Source organism: Ranitomeya imitator, chromosome 6 (genome assembly GCF_032444005.1).
Source record: "Ranitomeya imitator isolate aRanImi1 chromosome 6, aRanImi1.pri, whole genome shotgun sequence".
Lineage (NCBI taxonomy): Eukaryota > Metazoa > Chordata > Amphibia > Anura > Dendrobatidae > Ranitomeya > Ranitomeya imitator.
Window position 1 is genome coordinate 24,172,821 of NC_091287.1, and position 13,029 is coordinate 24,185,849.

The 13,029-nt window shown below is 45.3% G+C and overlaps 1 long non-coding RNA gene across 1 annotated transcript in view; it reads left to right on the forward strand.

Annotated features, from left to right (window-relative positions):
- LOC138643545 (uncharacterized) overlaps positions 1–13,029 on the forward strand; it is a 207,328-nt gene that overhangs the window by 39,683 nt on the left and 154,616 nt on the right. The window contains exon 2 of the long non-coding RNA XR_011314176.1: positions 7,851–7,954. This is a non-coding gene — a long non-coding RNA (uncharacterized lncRNA). The remainder of the gene's footprint in view (positions 1–7,850; positions 7,955–13,029) is intronic.

Sequence of the window (13,029 nt, forward strand, 5' to 3'; positions counted from 1 at the left end):
CGTCCTGTACACTGCCCTGGCCAGACAATGGCTGACTGTCATCAAGGCTTTCCTCTTCCTCAGCTGCAGACGCCTGATCCTTTATGTGCGTCAAACTTTGCATCAGCAGACGCATTAGGGGGATGCTCATGCTTATTATGGCGTTGTCTGCACTAACCAGCCGTGTGCATTCCTCAAAACACTGAAGGACTTGACACATGTCTTGAATCTTCAACCACTGCACACCTGACAACTCCATGTCTGCCATCCTACTGCCTGCCCGTGTATGTGTATCCTCCCACAAAAACATAAAAGCCCGCCTCTGTTCACACAGTCTCTGAAGCATGTGCAGTGTTGAGTTCCACCTTGTTGCAACGTCTATGATTAGGCGATGCTGGGGAAGGTTCAAAGAACGCTGATAGGTCTGCATACGGCTGGAGTGTACGGGCGAACGGCGGATATGTGAGCAAAGTCCACGCACTTTGAGGAGCAGGTCGGATAACCCCGGATAACTTTTCAGGAAGCACTGCACCACCAGGTTTAAGGTGTGAGCCAGGCAAGGAATGTGTTTCAGTTGGGAAATGGAGATGGCAGCCATGAAATTCCTTCCATTATCACTCACTACCTTGCCTGCCTCAAGATCTACAGTGCCCAGCCACGACTGCGTTTCTTTCTGCAAGAACTCGGACAGAACTTCAGCGGTGTGTCTGTTGTCGCCCAAACACTTCATAGCCAATACAGCCTGCTGACGTTTGCCAGTAGCTGCCCCATAATGGGAGACCTGGTGTGCAACAGTGGCAGCTGCGGATGGAGTGGTTGTGCGACTGCGGTCTGTGGACGAGGTCTCGCTTCTGCAGGAGGACGAGGAGGAGGAGGGGGTGCGAATGGCTACAGCCAACTGTTTCCTAGACCGTGGGCTAGGCAGAACTGTCCCAAACTTGCTGTCCCCTGTGGACCCTGCATCCACCACATTTACCCAGTGTGCCGTGATGGACACGTAACGTCCCTGGCCATGCCTACTGGTCCATGCATCTGTTGTCAGGTGCACCTTTGTGCTCACAGATTGCCTGAGTGCATGGACGATGCGCTCTTTAACATGCTGGTGGAGGGCTGGGATGGCTTTTCTGGAAAAAAAGTGTCGACTGGGTAGCTCGTAGCGTGGTACAGCGTAGTCCATCAGGGCTTTGAAAGCTTCGCTTTCAACTAACCGGTAGGGCATCATCTCTAACGAGATTAGTCTGGCTATGTGGGCGTTCAAACCCTGTGTACGCGGATGCGAGGCTAAGTACTTCCTTTTTCTAACCATAGTCTCATGTAGGGTGAGCTGGACTGGAGAGCTGGAGATCGTGGAACTAGCGGGGGTGCCGGTGGACATGGCAGACTGAGAGACGGTGGGAGATGGTATTGTTGCCGCCGGTGCCCTAGATGCAGTGTTTCCTACTACGAAACTGGTGATTCCCTGACCCTGACTTCTTTGGCCTGGCAAAGAAACCTGCACAGATACTGCAGGTGGTGCAGAAAATGGTGCCGGAAGGGATGTTGTGTTGCTGACTAGCTTCATTGGCCGAGGGTGCTACAACCTTAAGGGACGTTTGGTAGTTAGTCCATGCTTGCAAATGCATGGTGGTTAAATGTCTATGCATGCAACTTGTATTGAGACTTTTCAGATTCTGTCCTCTGCTTAAGGTAGTTGAACATTTTTGACAGATGACTTTGCGCTGATCAATTGGATGTTGTTTAAAAAAATGCCAGACTGCACTCTTTCTAGCATCGGATACCTTTTCAGGCATTGCAGACTGAGCTTTAACCGGATGGCCACGCTGTCCTCCAACAGGTTTTGGCTTTGCCACGCGTTTTGGCCAAGATACGGGCCCGGCAGATGGAACCTGTTGCGATGTTGATGCCTGCTGCGGCCCCTCCTCCTCCGCTTCAGAACTGCTGCCGCCTGCACCCTGTTCCCCCAATGGCTGCCAATCGGGGTCAAGAACTGGGTCATCTATTACCTCTTCTTGTAGCTCGTGTGCAACTTCGTCTGTGTCACCGTGTCGGTCGGTGGTATAGCGTTCGTGATGGGGCAACATAGTCTCATCAGGGTCTGATTCTTGATCATTACCCTGCGAGGGCAATGTTGTGGTCTGAGTCAAAGGACCAGCATAGTAGTCTGGCTGTGGCTGTGCATCAGTGCACTCCATGTCAGATTCAACTTGTAATGGGCATGGACTGTTAACTGCTTCACTTTCTAAGCCAGGGACGGTATGTGTAAAGAGCTCCATGTAGTAACCCGTTGTGTCGCCTGCTGCATTCTTCTCTGTTGTTGTTTTTGCTGAAGAGGACAAGGAAGCGACTTGTCCCTGACCGTGAACATCCACTAACGACGCGCTGCTTTTACTTTTACCAGTTTCACGAGAGGAGGCAAAAGAGCTAGAGGCTGAGTCAGCAAGATAAGCCAAAACTTGCTCTTGCTGCTCCGGCTTTAAAAGCGGTTTTCCTACTCCCAGAAAAGGGAGCGTTCGAGGCCTTGTGTAGCCAGACGACGAACCTGGCTCCACAGCTCCAGACTTAGGTGCAATATTTTTTTTCCCACGACCACCTGATGCTCCACCACTACCACTACCCTCATTACCAGCTGACAATGAACGCCCCCGGCCACGACCTCTTCCACCAGACTTCCTCATTGTTTTAAAAACGTTACCAAACTAACGGTATTTGTTGCTGTCACACAACTTACACGGTGAGCTATAACTTCAGTATGATTTAGCTACCCCTTTACAGGTGGGTGAGACCACAACGAAAATCAGGCACAATGTTACACACTCTGTTGTTGGTGGCAACAAATGAGAGAGATGCCACACACGCAGGACTGTCACTGAAGCGCAAATGTAAATATTAATCTCCCACTGATTTGTGTTTTTTTTTTTAAAAAGGAGACTTTAGAAAAAAAAAAAAATGATTTTTTAAGGAAGAATTTATAAACCAAATAAAATGAAATGATTTTTTCAGGGAGAATTTAGAAAACAAATAAAACATAAAATAGCCTTTCTAGGGCCCAGTGAGTGAGAGATGACGCACACAGGAGTCAGGAGTGGCACACAAGCCCAGAGGCCAATATTTATCTCCCACTGATTGATTTAGTGATGTTTTCAGGTAGATTTTGGAACCCAAATCAAGCAAAAAAATTAATAGGCTTTCTATGGCCCACAATTGGAGAGAGAGAGATGGCACACCCAGGAGTCAAGACTGGCACACAAGCAGAAGGGGCAATATGAATCTCCCACTGATTTGTTTTTTTGTTTTTTTTTCAGGGAGACTTTAGAAAAAAAAAATACAAAAAAAATGATTTTTTTCAGGAATAATTTAGAAACCAAATAAAATAAAATGATTTTTTCAGGGAGAATTTAGAAAACAAATAAAACAAAAAAAGGCTTTCTATGGCCCACTGAGTGAGAGATGACGCACACAGGAGTCAGGAGTGGCACACAAGCCCAGAGGCCAATACTTATCTCCCACTGATTGATTAAGTGATTTTTTCAGGTAGATTTTGGAACCCAAATCAAGCAAAAAAATTTATAGGCTTTCTATGGCCCACAATTGGAGAGAGAGAGATGGCACACCCAGGAGTCAAGACTGGCACACAAGCAGAAAGGGCAATATTAATCTCCCACTGATTTGTTTTTTTTTTTTTTTTTTCCAGGGAGACTTTAGAAAAAAAAATACAAAAAAAATGATTTTTTTTCAGGAATAATTTAGAAACCAAATAAAATAAAATGATTTTTTCAGGGAGAATTTAGAAAACAAATAAAACAAAAAATAGGCTTTCTAGGGCCCACTGAGTGAGAGAGGACGCACACAGGAGTCAGGAGTGGCACACAAGCCCAGAGGCCAATATTTATCTCCCACTGATTGATTTATTGATTTTTTCAGGTAGAATTTAGAACCTAAATCAACCAAAAAAATAAATAGGTTTTCTATGGCCCACTATTTGTGAGAGAGATGGCACGCTCAGGACTGGCACACAAGCCCAAAGGCCAATATTAATCTCCCACTGATTGATTTATTGATTTTTTCAGGTAGATTTTGGAACCCAAATCAAGCAAAAAAATAAATAGGCTTTCTATGGCCCACTGAGTGAGAGATGGCACACACAGGGATGGCACTCTAGCAGAAATGCCAATCTTAATCTCCCACAAAAAAAAAAAAAAAAAAAGGAACTGTCCTTCAATTACTATCTCCCTGCAGTAATCTCAGCCAGGTATGGCAGGCAGCAATAAGGAGTGGACTGATGCACAAATTAAATAAAAAGTGTGGACAAACAAACAAGATAGCTGTGCAGAAAGGAAGGAACAAGAGGATTTGTGCTTTGAAAAAAGCAGTTGGTTTGCACAGCGGCGTACACACAGCAATTCAGCTATCAGGGAGCCTTCTAGGGCAGCCCAATGAGCTACAGCGCTGAGGGGGAAAAAAAAAAAATGTAGCTTCCACTGTCCCTGCACACCGAAGGTGGTGTTGGGCAGTGGAAATCGCTACAGCACAAGCGGTTTGGTGGTTAATGGACCCTGCCTAACGCTATCCCTGCTTCTGACGAAGCGGCAGCAACCTCTCCCTAGGCTCAGATCAGCAGCAGTAACATGGCGGTCGGCGGGAACGCCCCTTTATAGCCCCTGTGATGCCGCGGACAGCAAGCCAATCACTGCAATGCCCTTCTCTAAGATGGTGGGGACCAGGACCTATGTCATCACGCTGCCCACACTCTGCGTTTACCTTCATTGGCTGAGAAATGGCGCTTTTCGCGTCATTGAAACGCGACTTTGGCGCGAAAGTCGCGTACCGCATGGCCGACCCCGCACAGGGGTCGGATCGGGTTTCATGAAACCCGACTTTGTCAAAAGTCGGCGACTTTTGAAAATGTTCGACCCGTTTCGCTCAACCCTACTGGTGACATCTGATGTAGCTGAGGCATCTTTGGGCTCCATGATACACCAAGGCTTTAGTTCAACTACCACCTGTAGCGATGCCCCTCTTAGAGGACATGGTGGAAGGGGGTCTTTGTTGCAGATTTTGACTTACCTAATGACCTTAGATACAGAACTAGTCCTCAATCTCCCTCTCCCTCAATCCAAGGGTCATTAAACTTTTGCCATTGTCTATCAGCCAGGACAATGATTGTAGAACCTCGTTTTATTGATTATTACCCATTGATGAGATTTGTTTTTCCTGCCTACAAACCAAAGATGCTCTTGATGTGATTATACCCCGTATGTAATGCTAAATATGGCCCCGTGTTTCACTTGTACCAATTATGACGATGCCTTCGTAGGAGATATAAGCTAATTTACAATTAATGTTCCCAAAACCATCTGCACTCCATTAAATCAGGTAATTCCGGCAGTGAATGGAAGAGGGTTGTGTTCTGTTTTTGTGTAATGAGGCTGAAATTTGGAGGCTGATTAGGTTAACGAATGGCGATGGCTGGAGAAAACCTAATGTGATAGAGCTCCTTAATTCAATCACATAGGAAAACATAGGCTCGGAACCAAAGGGACAGCTGTGGGCGGAGAGGAAATTTGGATTTTGGAAGTCAGAAGGAGGAACACTTCCAAACACTGATAGATGCTGGGTGGAAAACCATTAATGGCGGCCCGTGAAGAGCCCAAGCTGATTGCAACCCAAAATGGCCTGAGGGTGTGAGATGTTTCTTCTAAATCATACTTGCCAACGTTTAGCCATAAGGAACCAAGACACCAGCAAAATCCATCCCCAACCTTTTCACGAGGTCCCTCTCCTCCCCAGCTCCACACACCTCGTTCCTTGCCTTCCACAATGAAGAAACCTTTCAAAAACATCTGAAGATTTGCTGTCTCTGTGGTCTACTGCTATTTCTGGAGCTTCCCCGATGACTTGGTACGTCTGATTTATTGAATTCTCGCCATACTTTTATATCCAGCTATGTATGTGGCTTATCAGAAAAGTAAACTCAACAACTGCCAGGAAGCCCCAATAGTGGCACATTGTGGGTCGTGACCTGTTTGCACTCCCCAAGCCCCCTCCACTAGTCCAGTATTAAACCCCTCATGTCGATCAATCTCATGGAATTTAAGGAAAATGCTGATGTAATTAATTATACTTTGTCATTTGACCACCTATTGGCCAAAATTTAAAAAAAGAAAAAGTTCTTGTTATAATTATTTTTTGCCTCTTTGCCTATTTTTTTATTGCATTTGTTATGGAACGATTTTATTATCCTAGCCCTATCCCTCAGCCTAGCCTCAAGCCTAACCCGAATCCTTAGACAAACCCTAAAGCAATCCCTAGCCCTAATCTTTAGTTATGATGGGAAAAAAGTGTAAAAATGTAAAAGTAGCTCTTTAGTAACGAAGGAAGACAGTCTTGGGTAATGTGCATTGGACTTGATGCAACGTTGTCTTCGTTCGTTAGCTACTTATCTTGATTGCTGCCTTGGCAGAGCGCAGCTGTTGAGACGGATTTGTCGTTGGCTGCTGCACTCTGCATAGGTATCGAATGATATGATAAAGATCGCTGCATTATGCTGAGCGCTATCATTTAATTTGCTGCCTATGCAGAGAGCAGCACCTGAAGACAAAGTCATGTCGCCTGCTGCACTCTGCGTAAGCAGCTCCGGACAGGCACTTTCGGTGACGGTCCAAGAGGAAGCAGCGCTTGCAGGCACAAATCACTTGGCAGTGAGGTTGGGGTTCACAAGGAAGGGGGCAACATTTTGTGCCCCCATAAACTTTGTCACCGCAGAAAACTGCCTCTCTGCCTCCTCCCACACTGCACCACTGATCCCCTGTGACTAGTTCTTAGGATAAACCTAAGTGTGGAGCGGACGAGCATTCTGCCCCCTCTGCATTCTAGTAATCAGGTGCAGCATTCATTTACATTGGCAATAGAGGGGTCACAGCTGCACCGTTCTCTGCCTCCTGCTCTGCATTGATCTCTAGGGAAAGAAGAGGAAGAGAAAGCAGAACAAGACAATATGAAGACAGACTGATCTTTTCCAGGGAATCCGTCAATAAGATCAAGCCCCTCCCCAAACACATATGGTAAAATAAAATGCATTGACACCTTTATATCATCTATCTGTTGCTGCATTCCTGAATAATTTGCATTTACGTATGCAAATGAGAGTTTAAGTGCTCTGGGCATGACAGAGCACTTAAAGGGGTATTCTCATCTACAAGATTCTATATGTAGTAGGTGTAATAATAATGATATTATTATTATTATTATTATTATTATTATCAAATACCTCCAATTAGAAATGTAGTATAGTGACAGTTAGTTAGGTGTTAGTGCCCATAATCATGGATGCCTAAGCTACTGCAATGCCCTGCACATTGTAAGCAACATTGCTAATCGGGAGAACTATACTACTTTTCTAATTGGAGGTATTTGCTAATGTTATTGTTACATCTGCTACATATTGCGATAGGATCTCGGAGATGGGAATTCCCTTTTAAGAAGCCAATGATTCACAATATTGTTTCCCTGCAGTCTACCAGTCTCCTTAGCTTGACCGATGGCAGTTACAATCCTATATGCTATATATGCTCTAAAAAAAGAGAAAATTGCATTTGTCAAATTTATTATATCAATGATTTCACTTTTAGCCAAGTTCCTCATTGTTTTAAAGTTTTGATGTCTCTATAGAGGTGATAAAATGCACCAGATTTATAATTGATGTGCACAATTGCAGATAGAGCCTGGAGAGGGGAAAACTGGTGGAAAATACAGGATACAGATGATATAATGTCCAGAAATAGTGTTAATCCTCATGTACAAATGACGTCTTGTTCTGAACAGTCACCTGAAACGACGGTTTACACTCGAATTCTGATTATCTCTCCCTGCAGGAAACTGTTGCCCTTTGCTCCGCCCCTTTGGAATGCGATGGATACATTGTATCAGCATGAAGTTCTTCAGTTGTCATAGAGGATCCGCATTGCTCCGGCCCCTGGTTAGTATGCTGAATACATGTCTAATGACACGAGCGCGGGTTATGGGTGATTAATTGTATAATATATATGCAAATACCTTCTCCTTCCAAGGTGATATTTTATCAGAAAAGCACATTTATCGCTTGGGCTCGACCTCCTCATGAATAGGACCTATTGCCAAGATACAAGTTTTCTTCATCTGGGAAGAAGTTGTTATAAATGTGTGATGTCATAGGGGATCATTCAGGACCCCATAGATCGCTATCACAGACTCAACGTTATTATTTGATAATTGAAAAGTGAATTGGGGTCATACATTTTGCGACTGTCAAGCCTAGAAATGTGGCAAAAAAGATTGGTATATTTCGAGATAAGGTTGTTTGAAAAGAAGGTTTTAACAAAATTCTATTTTATCCCATGGGTCCCCTCAAAAAGGTGATCACCCTGATTCTAGAATTCCTCAAAATCATGTATAGTCAGGGATACATTGTAGCAAGCGTTCGGCTTTCCTTCAGCGCCATCAGTGGGGAAATGAAGCTTTATATAGTTCCCATTAAAGTCTACTGACTTTGTAAAGTATAGACATGGTGGGGAAGTTTTTCACTTTGGCCAATAAATATAAGAATCCTGAATATAAGACCGCGCAACTCAGACTTCTTTCATAAGGCAACTAAAGATGGGTTTCCTAAATCTGTCTTCTTAAGGCTATGTTCACATCACATTTTTTGCTACACATCAGGGGCTCTGTCAGGATTTTCAACTGAAGTCCTTAAAGGGAACCTGTCACCCCGTTTTTTCAGATTGAGCTATAAATACTGTTAAATAGGGCCTGCGCTGTGCGTTACTATAGTGTATGTAGTGTACCCTGATTCCCCATGTATGCTGAGAAATACATTACCAAAGTCGCCGTTTTCGCCTGTCAATCAGGCTGGTCTGGTCAGGTGGGCGTGTTCACAGCGCTCTTTTCTTCTCCAGCTTTCCGTTGGTGGCGTAGTGGTGTGCGCATGTCCAAGGTCCGAATTCCCTGCGCCCACGTGAAGACACAGCGCGCGATCTGCGCTGTAATCCCTTCCATCGGTGGGGGCGGCCATCTTCCTGGGGCCGCGCGTGCGCAGATGGAGTGCTCTGCTGCACGGGGCTTCAGGAAAATGGCCGCGGGATGCCGCGCGTGCGCATTAGAGATCGCGGCGGCCATTTTCCCAAAGCCGAGTTTGCATCTCGGCTTTGGAAAAATGGCCGCCGCGATCTCTAATGCGCACGCGCGGCATCCCGCGGCCATTTTCCTGAAGCCCCGTGCAGCAGAGCACTCCATCTGCGCACGCGCGGCCCCAGGAAGATGGCCGCCCCCACCGATGCAAGGGATAACAGCGCAGATCGCGCGCTGTGTCTTCACGTGGGCGCAGGGAATTCGGACCTTGGACATGCGCACACCACTACGCCACCAACGGAAAGCTGGGGAAGAAAAGAGCGCTGTGAACACGCCCACCTGACCAGACCAGCCTGATTGACAGGCGAAAACGGCGACTTTGGTAATGTATTTCTCAGCATACATGGGGAATCAGGGTACACTACATACACTATAGTAACGCACAGCGCAGGCCCTATTTAACAGTACTTATAGCTCAATCTGAAAAAACGGGGTGACAGGTTCCCTTTAAAATGGGATTCATCCAGAACAGCTGCTACATTGAGTCTAATGGAGCAGAGGGAGACACTTGGTGCTCTATCCGACCTCCTTTTTGCCAGCGTCTGCCTTTTTGATGCAGACACCAAAGCACAGTGGACTCTGTTTTATTAAATTCAATGGTGCCATCATCGGTTCCACCAGAATTCTGTTTTTCTGGACTTCAAACGCAAACCCCGATGAAGCTACTGATGCACGGCAAAGTCGCAATGTGAGTCCACCCTTAGTGTCAGAGTTAGGCCTCGTGTCAGAAACATTGAGCAAACCAATATGCAAATTGCCTCTTCAGAGAAAAAGAGGACTTAAACTCTATAGCGCCACCTGTTGGAAGTAGCGATCCTACCAGTCACAATCAACCCTTTAACGAGTCGTGCAGTATGACTTAGGATAAAAGCCAAATCAGTATCTCAACTCGCAGACACGGTGTTTCGGGCTGTTGGCCCTCGTCAGTGCGAAGCATGAGAACTAAGTTGACTAGGTGAGAGGCTCTGGACTGGGGTCTAATTAGTTCTCATGCTTCGCACTGACGAGGGCCAACAGCCCCAAACACCGTGTCTGCGAATTGAGATACTGATTTGGCTTTTATCCTAAGTCATATTGCACGACTCGTTAAAGGGTTGATTGTGACTTGTAGGATCGCTACTTCCAACAGGTGGCGCTATAGAGTTTAAGTCCTCTTTTTCTATGAAGAGGCAATTTGCATATTGGTCTGCTCAATGTTTCTGACACGAGGCCTAACTCTGACACTAAGGTTGGACTCACATTGCGACTTTGCCATGCATCAGTAGCTTCATCGGGGTTTGCGTTTGAAGTCTTTTTCTCTGAAGAGGCAATTTGCATATTATGTTTCCCAGGGGAGCATTGCACGGCGAATAAGCCTCTGTACCTTGACAAGCCAGAGCTGGTATGAGCAAACCAAGACATTAAAGCCCTCTGAAATCTCCCACAACTTGGCCCCAACTCTTGTGGACTACACTCTTTTGGGCAGGGTTTTGAAAAACTTGATTGCAAAAGCTAATTGGCAGGTATAATTTGTCACTATTGGAAAGGCTGGACCTAAAGCAATAGACAGAGTCTTCACCTTAATATGTCCCCTCTTCTGATATGGATTTTGTGCATGGCTTCCCCACATAGGCCTATCAGGATCTAGCAGGACTTGCAGCTAGCGCTATGTAGGGGGAGCTGTTGGCACCAAATGTTTGGGAATTAGCCAGCGCCCCGTAAAAACCATATCATATGATCCTCAGCAGGCCCGACTTAGTTCTCATTCATACGTCCGTTTTTCACATACGAGTCCGGTCCGTGCTTTTCATGGATGGGACATGTACCAAGCGTAGTTTAAGAAGCTCTTTCACATGTCCGTGTTGATGATCCATTTTTTTTTGCATGCGAGAAAAATCAATGAGGTCTGATTGAATCCTTAATCGTTACAATATAGAGCGTTGCCATACAACGTAGAAACCATCATGTTCCTCCATTATCTGTACATTTTCTTTATATTTAGCATTTCATTATTCATTGAAGACTTTATATTTATCCTGGAGCCATAGGAAACGTTCATCTACTTACCATGAATAATTCAATAGATGATGACGATCATTGCAAAATATGATCAATGGCGATGAAGGTCTGGCAGCTCCAGTGGTCACCACTGTGGGGGGAAAACAATGGGGAACTGTACTTGTAGAAGACATCACCGATCCAGGATAAGGAGACTCGAGACACTCAACACTTTCCCTCACAGAGTCCATTTTAATTTACCACTTAATGGGCTGCATGGTGGCTCAGTGGTCAGCACTGCATATTCACAGCTTTGGGGACCAGCACTCAGTGGAATTTGACCATGTTTGAGTGAGCTTTCTCCATTCTTTTCCATCTCAAAAATATAGATTCATTTGAAAATTAGATGGAGACAGAGACAAATAAGAGGGATGGCAATCTTTGTACAGTGCATTGGAATGTGTTGGCGATATTCAGATGTTTAGCAATCATCCGTAAGACCTAATGCACATGTCTCTGGTTGGTTGCAGCTCGGCTTCATTGACGTGAATGGAAGGAAGCTACAATGCCAAATACAACCTTTAGACAGGTGCGGCTCCGTGTTTGGAGAAAATAGTCACGTTTTTTCTCCATTTGGCACCCCTTTAAGAATTAAATCTGTTTGTTATACTAAACGCTTTAATTGGCAAGTAGAGGAGCTTTTTTATTTCTCAGTTGCTTTTGGCCATTTATGATTCCATGTAATCTTTGTGACCAGGATTGACTGGAGGTCTTCATCGAAGAGTAGTTTCGGCACGGTGAGATGTAATCTAAGGAACTTTTATCTACATTGTTGATTCTCAAATGATCTTAGCACGACCATGGAGCTCCGCATCTTTATGGTGCATCAATATTACTGGAGGCACGAAGAGAGAGGAGACATTCATTGTAGTAGTAATAGAAAGAGCCTGGCACTCAACTTAATGCTGTGAGAGATTTATTGTAGTACTAAAAACGTTTCGGTCCTAATTCAGGATCTTTATCAGTTACGTACTGATACGTATGTTAAGTGTGTGGAACACAATGGTAGTGGACTGCGTCAATTAGTGGCTTTGAATGGCCATGTAGAGGTTTAAGGTGAGGCTTATGCAGCATGTGTTTCGTAGCCTAGACGCGGTGTCCACCGCTCGTCTGTGATGAAGGTCCTAAATCTCTCACAGCATTAAGTCGAGTGCCGGGTTCTTTCTATTAGTATTACATGGTGTGGGAACCTACCTGGGCACCATCAATAGTAGTGCGCACGTTTTCACCTCTCATTCATTGTAGTAGGACGTCAGCTCGGACACTTTTCCAATGAATGCCCGGGAGCTCTGAGGAACAATGAGCAAAGTCATAGCACAAAATCTATAGGATGGCATTGGCCCTCCAGTATTTCATCTGACACCTGGTGCAGGGAAGGGGTCTTTGTGTCCCATCAGGCACCAGAGCCCAGGTGTGACTGCTACAACCACCATTAATGGTGGTACTAAAGATGGTGGCCTTAGATTATTGGTGTATCTCACTTGGTGAGGTGGATCCTCAACGCCATCCATCAGGACGAGCAGATAGAATACAGCAAGGAAAGATGTTATTGATGTGGTCAGGTGAGCTGTTTGGAACAATGGAGGCTGTAGAGGTTGGATGGCAGCTAGGGTTGAGATAAATGTAGACTCAGAATATGAAGACCAGCGGTGAGGCAGAGAAGGGATATCGGCACAGACGTCTCGTCAATTTAACAAAGCTGAGTAAGTCAGGAGAAACACAGTAGAGATGGAGTAGATGTTGTGTGTAGTAGCAAAGCCCAGCAGCAAAGCAGAGCCGGCAATGTCAAGTGCTGCAGCAGAGCCCAGCAATGTAGCAGAAGATTTGTCAGGAGGTGTCACAGAATAGCAA